Source organism: Mustela nigripes, chromosome 12 (assembly GCF_022355385.1).
Source record: "Mustela nigripes isolate SB6536 chromosome 12, MUSNIG.SB6536, whole genome shotgun sequence".
Lineage (NCBI taxonomy): Eukaryota > Metazoa > Chordata > Mammalia > Carnivora > Mustelidae > Mustela > Mustela nigripes.
This window is the reverse complement of record NC_081568.1, coordinates 30,285,234-30,304,750: the sequence shown is the minus strand read 5'-3', so window position 1 is coordinate 30,304,750 and position 19,517 is coordinate 30,285,234.

Below are 19,517 nucleotides of genomic sequence, written 5' to 3'. Positions count from 1 at the left end.
CCTTCCAGGGAAATTTGGGGGTGACTTTCTTAGACTGCTAGAGATTACCCAGATACTGACTCGATCCTTCCCTGTTGCCCTGATTGTCAAAAACACCCTGAGTGGCGTCCCCAGGCTTGGCTTTAGCATTCATTTAGGTAGCTACTGACTCAGCTGCTCAAAGAAAATTTGAGCTTTCCCTCAAAGTGGTCATTTGATTGGGTTTTACTTTTCTTTGCATCTTAAGATAGTATTGGTAAAATATATTTTGGTGGTAAAAGTATTTTATACCAAAACAGCCTTGAATGGAGAGACTCCACCCTGGTCAATCACCTCTGTTTCTAGAACCTCACGGCTCTTAGGAATATTAAGGTGTTGATGCATGTGCTACTGGGGGTGGTGAGTCATTTCTGTCTGTGACTTATGGACAGGCCTTCCTTTACTTTAAAGTCACCCTTGAAGATGAGGCCCTGGTCTTTGGGGAGTGTACCATGTGGCATCCTATCTCCAACTCTTGGGAGCTCCTTAAAGCGTTCCATTTTGACTCATCCCTTGAAAGCCCTCCTGCCCCTGCCCCAGGAGGCCCAATAGGGGAGGAGGAGGAGGGTAACAGATGTTTGAGGAACTGAGTAAGAAATTCTGTGAAAATGTGGAGTCCCGTGGAAGGCTGATGTCAAGTCGATTCAGCAGAGACAGAGAATGAGGGTGAGCCTTCGAAGGAGTTAAGCAGCGCCGAGGGTGTAAACTGAGGCGTCCTGGAGGCATAGGAATGAGGAGGTTCTAAGGGATGGGATAATATGACACAAATTGAGCGAGTGCTTATTGCAGCCAGCCTCTGTCGTACATGTTGTACAGGTATTGACTGACTCATTTCCTTCTCCCGGCACCTCCGGAAAGCACATAGCATCATTATTGCCATTTTCCAGAGTGAGGAAACTGATGCCTGGAGAGCTTAAGTCCGGCACTGGTAGACTGTGTGTGTGATGATGGAAGATACTTCAGCATACCCTTCCGTGTGACATTTGAAGACGTGGCAGTGTCCCCCCCAGCTCCTCTCCCCAGTCCTGCTGGCTGCTCCTGCTGTCATATATTGTTCCGTCGGCCTTGAAGGGTCCTTCCTTCCTTCCTTCCTTCCTTCCTTCCTCTCTTTTCTTGCCTCCCTCCCTTCCTTTTTTTTTTTTTTTAAAGATTTTATTTATTTATTTGACAGAGATCACAAGTAGGCAGAGAGGCAGGCGATGGAGTGGGGGGGACAGTTTTCCCGCCGAGCAGAGAGCCTGACCAGGAGCTCGATCCCAGAAACCTGAGATCATGACCCGAGCCGAAGGTAGAGGCTTAACCCACTGAGCCACCCAGGCACCCCTCCTTCCTTCCTTCTTAAAATTTTATTTATTTATTTATTTATTTGAGGAAAAGAGCTTGCATGTGAGTGGGGGAGGAGCAGAGTAAGAGGGACAAGCAGACTCCGTGCTGAGTGCAGAGCCCGACGTGGGGCTCCATCCTATGACCCTGAGATCACTGCTGGAGCCAAAGTCAAGAGTCAGACACTCAACCTACCGAACCACCAAGGCGCCCCAAAAGTGCGATATAAACTTTCATACAAAGTGCTTATTGGCGTGATTGAGGAGTGAGCAGGGCCAAGCCAAGCTTATGCGAATGGATGTCAGGGAACAGTTTTGTGCCTGCTTGCCAATAAGTGTTTGCACTTGCTGCAGAATTCGATCTAAGACTGGCTGCCATGGCCATGGGTACCTGTTTGAGGGCTTGTCCGGGACTGCTTTACCTCTGGTCACTGGAGGTTGTTATTGTCTCCCTCAAACCCTGACAATCGCCTAACTACGTCTTTGCTGAGGGCAGCCTAAAACTGCCCCACGTCACATGGCTGGTAGGGGGCAGAGGGGACAGCCCCAGAGCTCACCGCCTAATTAGCACACCAGCTTGCCACTCTGTAAGAGGAGGCGAACAAAAGCAAGCAGGGTACTGGCGAAGGGGCGGGGCTTTCAGGCCAAAAGCATCACTGGAGCCAGTAGTGTTTTCAGAGGAAAGATTCCTTTGAGTCCGGAAAGGAGGAGTTGATAGATAGTGTGAAGACAGTGTGTGCCTGCAATTCTAGAGGTAGAGGGAGGAAAAGCTTGTGCCTGGTGGATTGCATTTCCTTGGTGAATTAGAAATCAAGGGCTCAGACTGAAGTAAAGGGGGCGGGACTGGTAGTGGCAATGAGACAGAGTCCCTTTTGTGTCTCCACGGACAGTCTCATGGGAAGCAGCGCTGCCGGCACCGGGAATGTAGAGCTTCTCTGAAGAGAAGCCTAGGAGGCTGAGCATGGCCCTAAGGGTCAAGGGAGGGCATTTGTCCTGACCCCTGGTACCTATCAACATGTCAAGGTCTTTCAACAAGAAGCCAAGGTTACGTGCCTGTCCTTCTCATGATTAATGAGAAGAGGGACAAAGCACAGCCTGAAGGACCAAGCGACCAGAGACTCGTCTAGTCTGGAAGGGGAAGCTGATGGGGCATTTTCCTGTCCCTTCCCAGAGTGCATGGGAGTGCTGGCTGCTCTGTCTTGAATTTTAAGATACCCCGAGGTCAGTGAGGAGGACAGTCAGTTCTGGAGGAAATAAAATGACTTCGCCTTTTGTTTCTCTGCAAGAGCTGATGAATAATTCAGGGCGATGGTGAGGAAGTGGGCTCTGCGAGACAGGCCGGCTCGGAGCAGGACATCCTTGGGGGGTTGCCATGGGACCCGGCTCTGTCTCCATCTTGCAGACTCCTTAGCATCCCTGGCACGGGTCCCCCCCCAGCTCTCATGGAGCCATGCTGCTTTCCAGCCAACGGGTTGAATGTCTGCTACAGAAAGGCCTTGGAGGAACTTCCAAACTCAGGCAGAGACAAGCAGGCGTGAAGAGGCCAGCTGCCTTCCTCGCAGGCATTTGCTTTATACCAAAAGGACAAATGAGGGGCGCTGCCAACAGGCAGGAGAGAAGTAAGAAGGTGGGTTGGCCAGCAGCGGAGTCCCACAGGCCCTGTTCCTGCCTGCCCATGTGTGGCGGTGGGCCTTCTCTCTCCACTCAGCTTGAGACAGTCTTTCCAAGAATTACCTTATCAGTAGCCCTTCCCCAAGGACTCACCTTTGATCTAGAGCTGCTGGTTGGCATTTAAAGGAGTAGGTGTCCAGAGCCCTCCCATAGGGCCGATGCCCACCTCCAGCTGGAACGGAACTCACACACCGGCCAATCGGACACCTCGCTCAGAGAGTTAATAATCACATTGTCTGGATTTGCCTGCCAATTCAGCTGCTGGTGTAGTATTATTATTGTCTCCTGTAACACTGAAGATACCTTTAAATGCACAAAACTCCACGTGGGTTGTCCTGCAAGAGTGGCCATGCCAAGGTCCCAGCACCAACACACTACCCAATGCCAGAGCAGGCTCCTGCCTTCTTCGCCGTGTGGAAGATGGTCCTGGGCAGCCATGAGTGAAGTAAGAGAAAACGGTATCCGTTCCATGGCATGGGATTTCAGAGTATAACATGTTCGTTCTGCAGCATTCAGCTGTAGCAAAGTGTGTTTAGCAGCTCAGTCATAAACAAGGTTGAGAGATACTGGTATCCAGATCAAGGTCTTGTAGGGGACCCGTTGATCTCAATAAACCCCTCATTAAGCTTTGGCAGTATTCCCCAAAATACAGAGGAGAAAACTGCTCAAGGACTCAGCCTCCTGGCTTAGAGTCACTCCCTGCAGTCAGTGTGGTCTGATAACTTTCTGGTCCCCCAGGGAAGATGAAGCATCTTACTTCATTAAAACAGATGTCCTCCGTGTTTTGTAAAGTAGGGCTCCCATGTACCTGTGAGTGGTAGGAATGGTGTCACGGTATTCTGAGAGTGTGTGGGGTGTGTGTGTGTACTGGGAAGTATGTGTGCACTGGAGGAGTCACTTTAAAAACAGAGCCTCCAGAGCCCACTCATTGTTTTAATAAGCACAGGTCGAATGCCCACAGAACAGCCTGACTTAGGAATTAGATGCATCAAGACAATAATAATGATAATAGAACTCTTTCTGTGAGTCCACCCTCTTCCAAGCTGCTGAGGGCTGAATGTTTGTGTCCCCCCGACATTCACGTATTGAAACCAAACCCCCAAGGTAGTTGAGGTAGGAACTGGGGCTGTTGGGAGATGCTGGGTTGCTAGAGCAGAGCCCTTATAAATGGGATTAGCACCTATAACAGACACCCCAGAGGGTCCCATTGTCCCTCCTGGCATGTAAGGACATGGTGAGAAGATAGCCATCAGGGGGAAAGCTGACTCTCACCAGACACAGAATGTGCCAGGACCATGATCTTGAGCTTTCCAGCCTCCAGAACTATGAGAAGCACATTTCTGTTGTTCATAAGCCTCCCAGTTGACGATATTTTTATCACAGCAGCCCAAACAAACTCAGACGCAAGCCCTTCTATGTTTTAGGAAATGTGTACTTTGGTGAAGAAGAGTGATGTATACCCCATTAACCAGAAAACACAGGAAAATGTAATCAATAATATAAGAGAGAGGAAAAAAAAAAAAAAGAAACTATGGAATGGCCCAAGAGGGAGACATTGTTTCTGAAGTTGGAGGCGGGAGATGGGAAAGGCTTCCTGGAGAAGAGCATTCCTTCTCCTTTCTTGGTCCCATTTGTGAGCCAAAAGACAAGCTGTTGGAAGTCTAATAAGCCTAAGAATAGTTCTAGAGATTTAACTGCCCTGGTTTGGAATGAAATTAGATTCAACAAAGAGCCAGTGTTGGCATCTTCTGGTTTGCCAGAACTTCACATCTATTGAGACTTTTTTTTTAAATTTAAGATTTAATTTATTTATTTAGAGCCAGAGAGCATATAGGAGCAGGGGGAGGAGCAGAGGAGAAGGGAGAGAGGGAATCTCAAGCAGACCCCCCTCTTGAGTGTGGAGGTGGACCTGGGACTCATCTCAGGACCCTGAGCTGACATTAAGAGTTGGACGCTGAACGCTTAACCTACTGAGACCCCCAGGTGCCCTCCCTTCCCCCCATCTATAGAGCCTTTTAAGGAACCCACAGATGTTCCTTCGCCTCTGAAGAGACCCAATCTTTGAATTCCAGCCTCCTTCAAGTTATAGATTCTTCCTGAAATAATTTATGTGGGAGTATTGCTTTTATGTCTCATTTGAGTAGCGGTGTAGGGGGAAAAAAAAAGTTTTCTTATTTCTTTCCTCTATAATAAACAATTGTCAGCAATGCTACTGACTCAGTAGGCCTTTATGATGTTCCCCTTAGGATATAATCGCCACTTATTACATTCTTTCTACGGAAAAAAACAAAACATTTGTGATGAAAACGAGCAAAAGGAAGATTAATATTGCATCAAAATAGAAGTTATTTCAAACAAAATTAACTTTGGGGCACCTGGGTGTCTCAGTCAGTTAAGCGTCTGCCTTCAGCTCAGGTCATGATCTCAGGGTCTGGGCATCGAGCCCCAAGTCAGGCTCCCTGCTCAGCGGAGAGCCTGCTTCTTCCTCTCCCTCTGCCTGCCTCTCTGCCTACTTGTGTTCTATCTGTCTGTCAAATAAATAAATAAAATCTTTTTAAAAATTAAGTATCTTTTTCTTTTTTGAGATATTGTTGGGTGGAGGAGGCAGAGGTGATTTTTGGTCCTTAATATCAGTCAATTCACGATTGAAAGAAGGAGCAAAGCAAACACACACACACACACACACACACACACACACACACACACACAGCGCGAAGAGGAGAAGCTTCAGAGAAGTTCTGGGAACTTCACCATTTCATTTCACACACACCTTTTTGGGCTGGTGTCCTGAACCCCTGGTAATCTATTTAAAAGAGACAAGGCAGTCATTTTGAGTTGTTTGTGTCCTCCAGAATTTAGCCAGGGTAGGTAAAGTGATGGGCTAGGGCCAGGATTTTAGAACTTGAAAATATTTTGCTGCCTGTCTGGAAGTTGACCATGGTGACAGTTGGCTATAGGCCTCAGAAGATGCATTTCCCAAGGATTTTCAGACAAATGAGTCCAGAGAGCCTCCCATGGGGCAAGACTGTCACGTTATTATCAGATTACCAGGAAATAGGGGGATCTAAGGGTTGAAGTGAATGATGGGACACCAGGAGTTATCAGCCTAGGATGCCATAAACACTTTTGTTTCCAGGATAGGCAGGGAGAATGGGCTGCTTCAAGCCTGTGCATCTTTAGGGGAAAGGGAGGTGATTTTTCCAAGTGTATATTGGGTCCCTTGCCTCTGTGTTTGGACGTACGCCTGAATGCTTTTGGGACCTGCAGAAGCCCCTCCCCCACCCTGTTTGTGGGTGGATGTACCCCTTCGTGGACATCCATCGTGATATCTAACAGCTCAGCACTTTCCCAGGACCCCTTGTCGGTTTGAAGATTTCCAGATTTATAATTCCATTTCCCCAGGAAGGAGCCAGAGACTTCTTTTCCCAAATTCCTTTGCAGCTGGATAGAAGCACAGGCCTGGCCTCCTTAAATGCACCCAGGCAAGACTTTGATTTAGGAGGAGAATATGCAGAACCAAGAGTGCTGAGTGGAAGCCTTTCCACGAGGGTGACAGAGAGACTGGGTCTGCAGAGGCACAGGTTCTTGAAGGTCCTAATAGCAGTTCCCCTGCAGCATTGTTACTAGCAGTCTCTCCTGGGACAATTAGAGTGTTGGTCCTAGCTAAGCAGCTGCCAAGCCTAATTATCCAGCTTTTCCAGATAGCCTGTGGATTAACCAGGGGAGTGCAGTGAATGCCCCAGAAGCAGCCACGGGGAGGTGTTTGCAAGCATATTACTAACTCTCCTTGCACATAGGGGGCATACCAAAAACTCAGCAGTCAAAATGAATATTTTAATGTACTCTTTTAGTAAATGTTTGGGTATTCCAGCCTTGCAAAGAAAATATGCATGCACTTATCCTTATTTTAGAGTCAAAGAAACAGACTTTTCAGAAAAGTCTAGCAAGGTACTCAAGTGATTTAGTATGTCCAGATTAAAACTAGAACCAGGCTTTCTAACTCCTGATGCAAGGTTTTCTCCACAAAAACCTGCCTCACTATGCAAGGAGACTTGAATCTTATTCTTGATTGAATTCAACTGGAAATTCTTAAAAACATAAATATCCTTCCCAGTAGCTGTTGGCTTACGGTACTGCTAGGACAGTGAGTAGGACTGGGACAAAGGTGAGGAGGTACAAATGTAATGGGAACCCAACAATCCAGTGATCGAGACAATACTTTAATGGGATATTTAAAAAATAAAAATTAATGAAAAAAAGCCATGATGAACAAAATATCAAACTTTTGAATAAGAACAGGATTGGTATGAATGATTTTTCCCTTTGTCTCAAGTTCTGCTGTAATTACAGATCCTATCTTTAGGGAACCTGTATATATTATTTTAAAATAAGTTAACAATCCAAATGAAGCGACATAATTGTCTTCTCAGATATTCCAAGTTTGAATCTCTCCCTCCTGGTATGTGATTTTTCTCCAACAAAATACATAGCAGCATCTCCCTGTGAGCATTCCAGAGCCCATAAAATTTGGATTAGATCAGAATATCTGTGTCCAGACCTGTTGGGATCTGCAGAAATATTAGTTCTGGCTGGATCTCTAAAATAACAGAGTAAAGAAGACAGAATGAAACAAAGGGAAACATAAGATTAAATTTTCATGACTATCAAGGCCGCTGGCTGTCCAGCCCCTCTACGTCGATGCCTTGATAAATCGTAATGATGATAATGATGATTAGCGTTTATTTGACACTGTTCCAGAAACAGAATTAGACACTTTAAGCAGCTGATGCTTCTTGTCACAATCCCTGTAGGGTAGGAGGAGCTCAGGAGGAAAGTGAGATTGATGTCCCTAGTTAGCAAATGGCAGAGCCAAAGTATAAGCCCAAGTTTGACCAACTCCAAGGCTCAGGTCTTCCTGCCATAATCTGTTTCCTTTCAAGAAAGTGGACTTGTCATCTTCCAAAAATCAAGGAGTCTGAGGACTATGGAGCACCAAGATGGGACTTCCTGGCAGGCCAATGGACATCATTCTACTGAAGGCCTGAGGAAAGCCTCACTTCTCTTTGATGAGTGACCTGCAATCCCTGTCCAATGACCGGGCCCCACTGGATTATCTCTGCCATGTTGTGACATCTGTCCAGTCCCAAAGGATAGTCCTGTGGATTTTTTATGCTCATTACATTATCCTAGAGGTTCTGATACAAGAAGATACCCTAGTAGTTCTGATATGAGAAGAAGTTCTGATGCAAGAAGTCCAGAAGGCATCTTAACACAGATGGGGAAACTGAGGCTCAGGTCAGTGAAACAATTTCAATAGTGAAAACTCGGGCTAGAACCCAGGTAGGACTCTCCTGCTCCCGTCAGCCTCTTGGAGGCAGTCCTCACCCTATGTAGCCAGAGGGCTATGCTGCATCGGGGAGCCTGGAGACTCTCCTTAAAAGGTTTAGCTTGTAGGCCAGAGGTCAAACAGTGGCATTCTCTGGGCTAAATCTATATTGTAGATGTGCTTTTTTTTTTTTTTTTTTTCTGAGTTTGTGAAGTGTTTTTGAAAAACTTAAACGAGCTGATTTCATTTTAAAAAGCAAGGGTTTTCACCTACAAATCCAGATTTCTGGCTTCTTTTGAAAAATTCCAAGATGGGGGCACACTGGAACCATTCTCACAGATGGTGACTGTTGGCCGGGCTGGTGGTGTGTTGGAGCCTGCTCAGAATGGCCCATGAGAAGCAGTTCTAGAGTGTTCAGAAATGCTGTGGGCCAACCGTTAAATGCTTGATAGCCTGAAGCCAGCAGTAGGATTGTTTACACCACAGACACAGGCCAGGTGACTGAGTGAGAGCTTTTAATTCCCCTGCCCTCCCCCCCTTCCATCCTTCTTTTTTTCTTTCTTTCCTTGTTTCTTTCCTCTTCCCTCCACCTTTCCTTCTCTCTCTGTCTCTCTTTCTCCTCTTGTTCGCTTGCTGACTTACTGTTTTCCTCCTTTCTTTGGGAGTGTCCGTTTGACACCATAACTTCACAGGCTGGAACTAAAGAGAATTCACCCTGTTTGGAAAAACACAGTCCCACTGGGCCATCATCACCCATTTATGTTACCGCCTGGCTAGGGAAGGAGCTGGAATTTTCATCTCCTATAATAGACTATGGCTATCAATGGTGATCTTCCTAAAGAAAGCTTGTACATTGTTGAGTAAGGGGGAAAGGCCAGTCATCACAATCTTGATTTGGGGCCATTTCATAGCCTTTCTTATTCAAGTATAACACAAATGTTCGAAACTTAAAAGCCCAGCTCAAGGAATTATCATAAAGTGAGCTTCACTTAACAATATCCAATTTCAGAAAGAGAATATTGGCGGTATAATCAGAGCCCCCTCTTAATTTTCCGCCTTACAGCCCCCTTCCTTCTTCCCAAAGGTAATCATTCTCCCAATTCTGACGCTGTAATTTCATTTTGCCTGCTTTTGAACTTTATTTAAATAGGATCTAGAGTTTATATATTCTTTTATATCTAGCCGCTTTGATCGACATTCTATTTGTGAGTTCCTGTCGTTATTGGGAATGGATGGATTCCACAGTTCTTCCTATAAATATTCCACAATTTATTCATTCAGTCTACTATGGGGGTTTTCAAAATTGATCTACTTTAGCTCTCCCCAAAAGGAGAGCCTAAGACAGAGGTTTACCTTTGAACAGTTCATTCAAGAATGTGTTTCTGAAAAAAAAAAAAAAAAAAAAAAAAAGAATGTGTTTCTGGGGAGTTAGTATGCAGGCCATGGACAGTGACATGGAAGCAGGGAGCCCAGTTTATGGATGTGTCTCAAAGTTAACCACTACTATAGGCTGCTGGTGCTCAGTCCTGCATCTTCTGAAGGGCCATGTGAAATGCATTTCAGAACTGTTCACCAGGGAGAACAGAAGTAGAAACATTTATCCACTGCCCATTGGCTCCTACCTCCCATTGGCCAACAGTGATGCCACCAGCATAATTTCTGTTCTTCTAGGTTGTGCATGCATGAGTTTCCCAAGGGAATCCCAAGTCAGAAAGGCTACGTGGTAGGAAGTCCGATGTATGCGGTGCACGTCATAGACAAGGCCTTACGGATTTTACCAAAAGCTGCATGGAGTCAGCTGGGACAACAAAGGTAAAGTCAAATGGATTTTGAAGTTGTGCTAAAGAGATGTCCGTGTATTGGCTTTTTTTGAATGTGTGAGCATTCTTATACATGTGTCTTGATGCACATCTGTGCATAATTCTGTTAGGTATATTCATAGGAGTGCAATTGTTGGAAAGTAGATATTCTCATGTTTAAGCTTAGGAGGTATTGCCAAAGCAGTAATATTTATTTCCATTCCCACCAGCAATGCATGAGAGTTGAAGTTGCTCCAACATTTCGTATTGTCATATCTCTTTTTAAAATATCACGTAGGGGCGCCTGGGTGGCTCAGTTGTTAAGCATCTGCTTTTGGCTCAGGTCATGGTCCCAGGGTCCTGGGATCAAGCCCCACGTTGGGCTCTCTGCTCAGCGGGAAGCCTGCGTCTCCTGCTCTCACTCCCCCTGCTTGTTTTCCCTCTTCCACTCTCTGTCAAATAAATACATAAAATCTTTAAAAAAAATAAAATATCACACAAAAAGCATATACATATTTTTTTCTAATAAATATAGCTTTCGAATAGCTCACAGTTGTTGTTGTTGCCAGATTGTGTCTCCTTAGCTGCTCGGTTCACTTAGCACCATATTATACATCTGGTCCTTTGAGTGCTGTATCCTGGGCGGCAGATGTGCTCATGTATTCTGGGCTATTGTGATGAGATCAACAACTTTGCACTTGACCTCAGTGGCAATCCAAAGAAAACAAAGGGGAAGGAACAAGACATTTAACATCCCCAAAAGAAGTCACCATAATTGATTACATTTCATCTATCAGGAAACCATTCCAAGTCTTTGACTAATTTGAGACTCCCTGTTGTGATAGAGAATCTCTTCCTTGATGAGATGTTATGATTCCTGCCAGTAGTAGCCAGGGCCCTGCTTTTCTCTGCTCAGAGTCTAGGCTGTCTGTAACATGTACTCTTTTTCAAAAAAATTTATTTATTTATTGGAGAGGGAGAGAGAGAGAGAGCAAGGGTGAGCATGGTGGGGGGAGGGGTGAAGGAAAAGGGAGAGACCAACTCAAGCAGATTCCTCACTGAGCATGGAGCTCAGCACGCTCATTACCCTGAGATTATGACCTGACTATGGGATCATGACCTGAGCTGAAATCAAGTCGGAGGCTGAACTGACTGCATCACCCCGGCGCCCCACGTGTAGTCTTTCACAGAGAAACAGGAAGGAAGGAGAGACCACCCTTCAAGGTCTGGCCCCAGCTTCCCTTTCTCCCTTGTTCCCATCCAAGGTAAAGCAGCACCTGACCCCTCTGTAATGCAACAGGCAGGCCTCTCATTCTGAAGTGCCCCACACTCCTAATGGCGATCATCCGATTTCCTTCTGTGTGGTCATCTTGGCCTGAGCGCCAGAGTAACTCCTCCTCAGTGATGCACCAAGTCTTGGAAAACCACACTTACGTATCTCTAACTTCTAAACATCCCTTCCAAAGATAAGGAAGTGGGTTACATGAATTGTAAGTGGAAAGAGTTTCTACTTAAGAAGCCTCCGGAGGCTCTTCAGTCCTGCCTCTCCCTGTGTGCTGGTCCAGCCCACCCGGCACACTGCTGGCCCACCTCGCTATGCCAGCCCATGGAGCTGTGCCAATAGGGGGCTGTCCTGGCGGGGGACTGGAGGTCCTCTCCCCTAGAACGATCCTTTCCCTACTTGGGGAAAAGTGCTCTTTCCTTACCTCAGGCAAGGGGAGGTCAAACTGACCCCAGCTCTTGCACTGAGAAACATCTAGGAGGTGTCCTCAGGCATCTCAACACTCTGTCATCTCCAGAGGAAGAAGGCTCAAGCCTACAGCAGTTTTCTTTTGCTCCTCTTCTCTCTGCCACAGGGCAAAGCTGGCTTGCTCTTGAGTACTTCTATGTCTCGTGACTCTAAACATCCTGCCTCCCATACCTGTGGGGGGCAGGTGGTGAGAAGGGTGATGGGCAGCCAGCCTTGAGAGCTGTATCCTAAACACGCCCTGCTGTAAGAACAGCCAGTGTTCATTTGTAACATGGGATAGTCCTAATGCCTGCCTAATAGGGTTTTTCATAGGCTTCGAGGGGCTGGTGCATGGCAACAGTTCATAGGGGACTTGGCAGTCCAAAGGATGCATTGATTATTTGCTTTATTACCAATGGAATTCCTGTTCGGTGTTCAAAAGCTTGAGGTTGAAAATTGCAAACACAGATTCTTTAGGTTCCTGTTCTCTCCAGGTCCTTTTCCCATTTTCCCCGTTTCAGTGCCACTCCCTGTGCAGCCATTTCACGTGGCTTTGGCGCACTGCACACTTTCCTGTCACTACTTTCCTGGTTGCACAGGGATGCAGCTCCTCTCTCCATGTGGAGAGGATGCAGAACTCTTCCCAGTGGCCCTTGGTCAAAGCCTGTGCCATTGGTGTAGCCCTCATGGGTGCAAAGTGCCTCCAATAACATGTAGCGACTCACAGGTTCATTCTATAAGAAGAGCATCGGAACCTTTGCGAGGTCCTGGAGAACTGCAGATTATCGCCTTCAGTCAGAGGGTTTCCACTGCTAGACTTCAGCGCTGAGTCTAAGAGTCTGAGCCTGTGCACCCCCCAGCAATATAATGAGAGCCCCAAGGTCAAGCCTCACATAGGGAACTTTGCATTTTCTGATGGTCACCCATTTGTTTTGTTTTTAAAGATTTTATTTACTTGAGAGAAAAAGAGTGAAAGAAAGAGATCACAAGTAGGGGGGAGGCAGAGAGGGAGAAGGCAACTCCTGCCACTGAGCAGGGAGCCTGACATGGGACTGGATCCTAGGACCATGGGATCCTGAGCTGAAGGCAGATGCTTAACCAACTGAGCCACCCAGGCAAGCTTGCAGTTGCCTATTTAAACAAGGAAAAAAGAAAGGGGTGAATTCATTTTACCAATACATTTTATCAAACCCAATGTCCAAAATATTATCAGATCAACATATATTTAGTCTAAAGATTATTAATGAGGTAACATATTATTTTTTAAATTTTGTACTAAATTGTTCAAACTGCTATGTAGTTTATACTTACAACACATCTTAATTTGCACTGCTCATGTCAAGAACTTGGCAGTGTACATGCCACTCAGTATGGTAGCAGACCGTCAGTGGTGGGAACCCAGCTCCTTAGATGTTTTCCACGACAGGTCTCTGTCCTAGCTGAGTCAGCACATAGCACAGAGCCTGGCACACGGAGGAGGGCGAAGCCTGGGTTACTCTTTCCTTCTAGCTTTTGCTTTCACTAAATCATCCTCAAACTGACTTATCTTTTCCTTCTCACCTTGTTCCATTGTTCACCTTTCCCAGGTGCTGGGAAGGGCACTGGGAAGCATGGAGGTGATATTTAGTGCAGGGTTGGGTGACATCCCTGTCGCGGCCGGCGTGACAAATTGACCAGGAAAACTTGAGGGTTAAGAGGATGGTGAAAAGAAATTCAGAGACAAAGAGATGGGGGCAGGAGGAACACTGAGGAGGATGTCCAACAGTGCCGATTTTATTCCACATCTTACAATCATTTATAAGGTAAACCACAATAGAAGGAGTAATACATCAGTACCTAGTCAGATGACCGCAAGTTTCTATAACAAGTTTACATCAACTACAAGCAAACCTCGTGATGCCAGGTAGTCTCAGCTAATGCCATTAGCAAGACAGTCAACCAGGGAGTGGGTTATGAGAGGTACAGGAACAACAAGGACCAACTAAGAATTCATGACCCTGACCACATTGTTCCCTTCTGTAGGGAGAGGGTGTGGGAAGTCACTTAGGCAGGCACAGACACATAGCACAGACCCTTTCTCAGTGTTACTCAACTTTCCCATCCTTAACCCCTTGTCCGGACTTTGAAGGAGACAAAGTCAGGGCCTGGTTTGGTCTTCGACTCCAACCATGCCGTGGCCTCCAACATATCCCCAAGGCCACCATGGCTCCTTTGGCCAGAATTCAAACTAGACCCTGTTCTGGAGACTGTTGTGTTGTTTATCCAGCCCATTTGTGGTTTATCTGGAGGGTTTATCTGGTTTATCAGACCAAGTAGACTAAAGACACAGGCTTCGTAGAACTGATGGATGGTATTCCTGCCCAGAAAAGGCACAGAGCTTTCTATCAGAAGAACACCGGGAAGCTAACCTTAAGAGTTGGCTTCCTATTTCAGAAATGCTGTACTGCTCAGGTCAGGGACCCACTTTTTTTGTCTCTTAGAAGTACCTATGATAGTGGTTAAAATAAGTCTCACACCTACACACGTGTGGTGGTTCTTAGTCAGGGAGCCTATCAGAATGCCATATCTGAGGAGATTTCTCAAAATATTTGTCCGCTCCAAGAGTCTAGCATGAATGGATCTCACAGAACTAGAGATATATGTATATTTTGGTTCTGACACTGTCTCTGCTTCCACACCCTGCTACCAACCCTCCCTGTCAAGACCCCCCATCATGGCAGCAACCAAATAATTCACTCTGACATGAAAGTTTGGAAAATAAAAATAATCCAACTTCTAGCAAAGGGCATTCTCTCTGCTCCTTGATTTTCTGCCCTTTCAAAACAGCTTCCCTTTCCAGTTGACATGTAAAGGCTCCGACTTGACTTTCTTTTTGTCAGGAGCTATCATGATCTCCCCCAGCATCTGTTCCTTGGCCTCCTTCCTGTATTTCAGATGTGGCCTGCGAGCCACGCACTAGCTACGTGCTTATAGCAAAGCAAAGGATGGGGCCCAAACTGACAGAGGTCCTCTGTCTCTTATTAATTTACCCAATAACATTGTCTTTCTCTGTAGAGGTTACACTTTTATGCACGTAAATGAGAATTAGAACATCTCTGCCCTGTTCCTCTCAGTGGCAGAGTGGTACAATGATGCATGTTGCTGCCCATTTCGCTGGAACATTTGCCATAAATTTGCTTTTAAAAGACATTCTCTTACAGGACTGTCAATGGCCCTTGCATTAAAAATGAGGAAAATATGGAAACATGCATTAAAATATTCGGAAATAAATGGCTTCTTTATTACATAAAAGCTCTCATGTGTCTCAAAGGTACTGAGAATAGAATAATTTATCGTAAATGAGATTATTATTGCCGGGAAAAGGTCTATTTTAATGCCAGTTTTCTTGGGGATTAAACCAAACCCTAACGGTCCACTGGGGGTATACATAAATGTGTAAGTCAAATGCTTAAAAGCTTTAAGTGGGAAACACATGCTGATGTAGCATCTTTGGGAAGACAGAACCCATTCTGTTTGTTCTTATCTCGGGGGGGGGGGGCGGTCAGCGCCAGTGTCCAGAAACAAAATGAAGATAATGACTCCTCTGAAACCCAGATGAAAATCCGCTGTGCTTTGGGGTTTCACTTGCGATGTTGGAGCCTCAGGCTCTCAGCCCCCAGGGTCTCCAGCTGCTGGGCGGTGGCCAGCAGCCTGGGATATGCTCAGCAAAACAAATACAGTCTTGAGAAAATGTTATCCTGTTGTCCTTTTGGGCACATATTTCGCAAGAAGATAAGTGGGGACTCGAAAGGAAAACTACAGATCTGGAGTTAAGAAAGATTGAATCGTATTTTCTGAAAGAGCCAGAAGATAGGCTGTTGTGGTTCATATGCCCCACGGATGTAGAATGGGCTTTCGGAGACTCAGAACATGACCAGATGTAGTTCTTGGGAAAACTCTATTGCATTAATATTATGTGTATTAGCATATTATTTATAGTGAGTGAATTTTAATTTGATCTTTCTGTGTTGAACCAGGGTCATCTTTATAAATATTAATAATCCTTGTACAGTAACCGAACAAAGACCTGGTGATTAGAATGCCACTTAAGTCACCTTTTGGGGGACAGCTTTAACGGTCTTGGAGGGGATAAAACCAACCAACCTTACACACGAAGCCGGAGTGTCTCATGACTTAGGCAAGGAGAGAGAAAAGTCATGGGCATTCATTTTGTTACCGGTGTTTCTCCCAAGGAGACTGACTTGCTGCTGATTATATTTCATATTCCCTATACTATAAAGGTTTTAGTACATGACCTAGCATGTGATAACAGATGAAAGGCACCCCATAAGGAGCTCTTCTAACCTTCCCACTGTCATTTCCTTACCATTATCCTTTATCCCATGCCCTTTTACAACTTCATTTCTAGTCGGTACATTGCCTCCCCTCTGGAAAGATCCATGATGGTGGGTACTAACGCCATCATGGCTGTCTTGTTTGGAGGGATGGAGGGGAAGGTGGGGACAGCCAGGGTCGTGACCCGGAAAGAGGAGCTGGCAAGGAGGAAGTCTGGCTTAAGGACAGGCCCCCCAGGACTGATGCCTTGGCAGTCTATTTAAGTTCTTGGACGTCTGCACTGGGGTTGTAACAAGAGCCAACGTTTATTAAGTATCTTGTGTGTGCCAGGACCTGAGTATTATCTCCTTCAATCCTAACACAACCCCATGCAGTAGGCACTGTTCTCTCTGTTTCAAAGATGAGGGCTAAGGCTCAACAAGATTAGGTAAATCCCAGGTCCACCCATCAGCTAAGTGGCTGATCCCTGTTGTGGGCCATCTCAGAGCTCAAGCTCAAAAGGCTCTGCCCCACCGTACCCCACTATTACACATAGCTTGCTTCTTCATCCTTACCCCTTCTGTCTCTCTCTTTCTTAAAGTGACAGAGAATTCAGAAAACATGTTCATATTGTCTCTCTTCTTTGTGAACTTAAAAAACAACATGGAGGTTTCTGGACTAAGATTCATGGAGCCCAAATTCTTATCTTGGTGCAGCCACCAACTCACTGTGTCACAGTGACCCCTGACCATTGGACCTTAGTTTGCCCATCTGGAAAATGAGGGAGTTGGACTAGATGGTGTCTGAGGATGATTTCGCCACTGATTTTGGGTGTCTGGTCAGGGTCTAAGGGGGCTGTTGGGCATGACTCCCCTGGGCCATTCCAACCTGAGATCTGAGTGCATCATGGAATGCACTGCACCATGATGGCAGTGACTGGACCTCCCAGCCCCAGACCCCAACACCTATTATCTGAATTATGGGGTGACAATAATTGCAACAGTAACATGAAACCTGCAGCAGAAATTCAATGATATGGAAAACATGGTGGGTAGACCCAAGTCTACATAGCCATTTGTGGAGGGCAAGTCACCTCAGGAACTTCTTTAGGTCCAGCCTTGCTTTCCTGAGGCAGACCTGAGCTGTTGCCTTGTCCCAAGCCCCAGCCAGTGAAATAAAGCTGAGAACAGGGTTTCTGTTCTGTTCTAAGATCATGCCCTGGATTCTGGGCTGTAGAGCTGACTGGCATATTGGCCATATGTATTTGCAGAGTGCCTTTTGTTAAGTGGTTCCAAGTCCAGTTTGTAAAATAAGAGACTGCATCAGATCAACACAGAAGGCAACTGCGTTCCCATCTAGAGCATCCCACCCAGAGGAAGGGTGTTTTTAAACCAGTGACGCTGAATCCTTCCCACTTGAGGAGAGAGAAAACATAATTAGGCAAATTCGTCATGGCAAGAAGCCTGCCTTTCCTTGCCTTTAATGGGGACAGAGTACTTTGGAGAGGAAAAGTGCCAAATGGTATGTAATTTTTAAAATCTTGCACATGTTTAATAATTAATGCTTGTTTTCCTTCTACTCTTCCCCACACCCTCAACATTTTCTCCTTCTCAAGTACGGATCTTTGATATCCTCTCAGGAATTAGGATATCTTCAGCTGTTTACATAACCAGAGATTAAGTCCAGTTAAGAAGACATTCGGGGAAAAATTACCATAAAAAAGCAGAAATATTGTTTGCCTTGGGGTTGCAGTTTGAGGTGCAGTCTTATCCTCAGAGGGTCATTTGGTAAAAGCTTTCTGATAGGTCATTTGGTAAGAGCTTTTTGGTGGACACACGGATGGGAGTGGGGGCAGTTAACTATTATTTGCAAAGCAAGCACAAGGGAAAGCACGTGGTTACTGACACCTGGCCTCCACTCTGGAAGGGATCTGCTGTGCTTGTGAGATAAGATAAAGCTCGAATGCAAATACCGAGTTAGTTTCTCCTCGTTTGTGCGGTCCTGCCATGATGTGTTATCTCATTTTTGTAGGCCTGACCTCAGTGCAGTTGGAGATTTTCTAGGCGGGTAGTTGTTGCATTCTTGTGCATGGTGGGTCTTTGTGCATGAAATGGAGGTTGCCTGACCCTCTGCCTCTCCCCATCTTCTCTCTGCCCTACCTGCTCTCATGAACCTGCCTGACTTGCAGGCAAAACAAGCCATCACTGCAATAAGCCATTATTCAAAGTGATTAAATGGCCAGTCACCAACAGAGCGAGCAGGCATCAGCCTTTTATCGCTAATCATGGCTAATCGTGAAGGAGCAGATGGGGACTGTGCAGGGGAAGGAGGCTTTACGGCAATCCAGATTTGGAGCACTTCCTGGGTGAAGGGGGAGGTGGGGAGGACTGGGCAGTGACAGCTGCCTAAGTGGTCCATCTGGGTCAGTGGCTCTTGACCTTCTCTTAGTGCAAAAGAGTCATCTGCTCTGCTTGTATAGAAATGCAGATTTCTGGGCCCCTGGCTCTAGAAATTCTGATTCTGTCCATATGGGAGGGTCTCAGATTGTTCTCATGCAAGCACCCCAGGAACAGGAACTCTTCGAAGGACACTGGGCTAACTGCCAAGGGGGGAGGGTCCAGGAGGAAGAAAAAGAGCAGCACATAGGAAGTCAACAGATACCTGAAGGCAGCAAATAATCAGGTCTTTGGAGCTGAACTTCACTCTAATCTCTGCAATGTTAATCTTCATGAGCATTCTTCCTTCCTGTTAAAACAAGGGGAAATAACAGTGGTGATAATTGGCAATATGCGGTGAGTTCTTATCTTCCCACCGGGCTATGTGTTCTAGGGAACTGCCCGATTTAAACCTCATGATAACACTCTAAGGAGGACATGTTGGTATCTTCATTTTCCACGTGGAGAGACTGAGGCACAGACTGAACCTGTCACTTGGCCTAAGAAGTGTTGGAGTTGGGATTTGAACCTAGGAAGTGGGGGAATTCAGTGAGAAAACAGAATATACAGCCCCTTCCTGACACAGGGGGGGCTCAAGATTTGTTTCCTTCTTTCACAGTGTTGCTGAGCATGGTGGTCAGCTGACCTGACTTTTGTCCGGCCGCCTGTTCTCTGTCATTGCTGGACGCCTGGGGGTGGAGGTAGGGTGAAAAATGCTGGACCTGAAGACCTTCTCTGAGTTTCTGTGTCTTCATCTCTAAAATGAGGACCGCAATCCCCTGAGCGGGGGCGCCACGATCAAATGAGACAATGCTCATGAAAACAATTTTGTAGGGGCGCCTGGGTGGCTCAGTGGGTTAAGCCGCTGCCTTCGGCTCAGGTCATGATCTCAGGGTCCTGGGA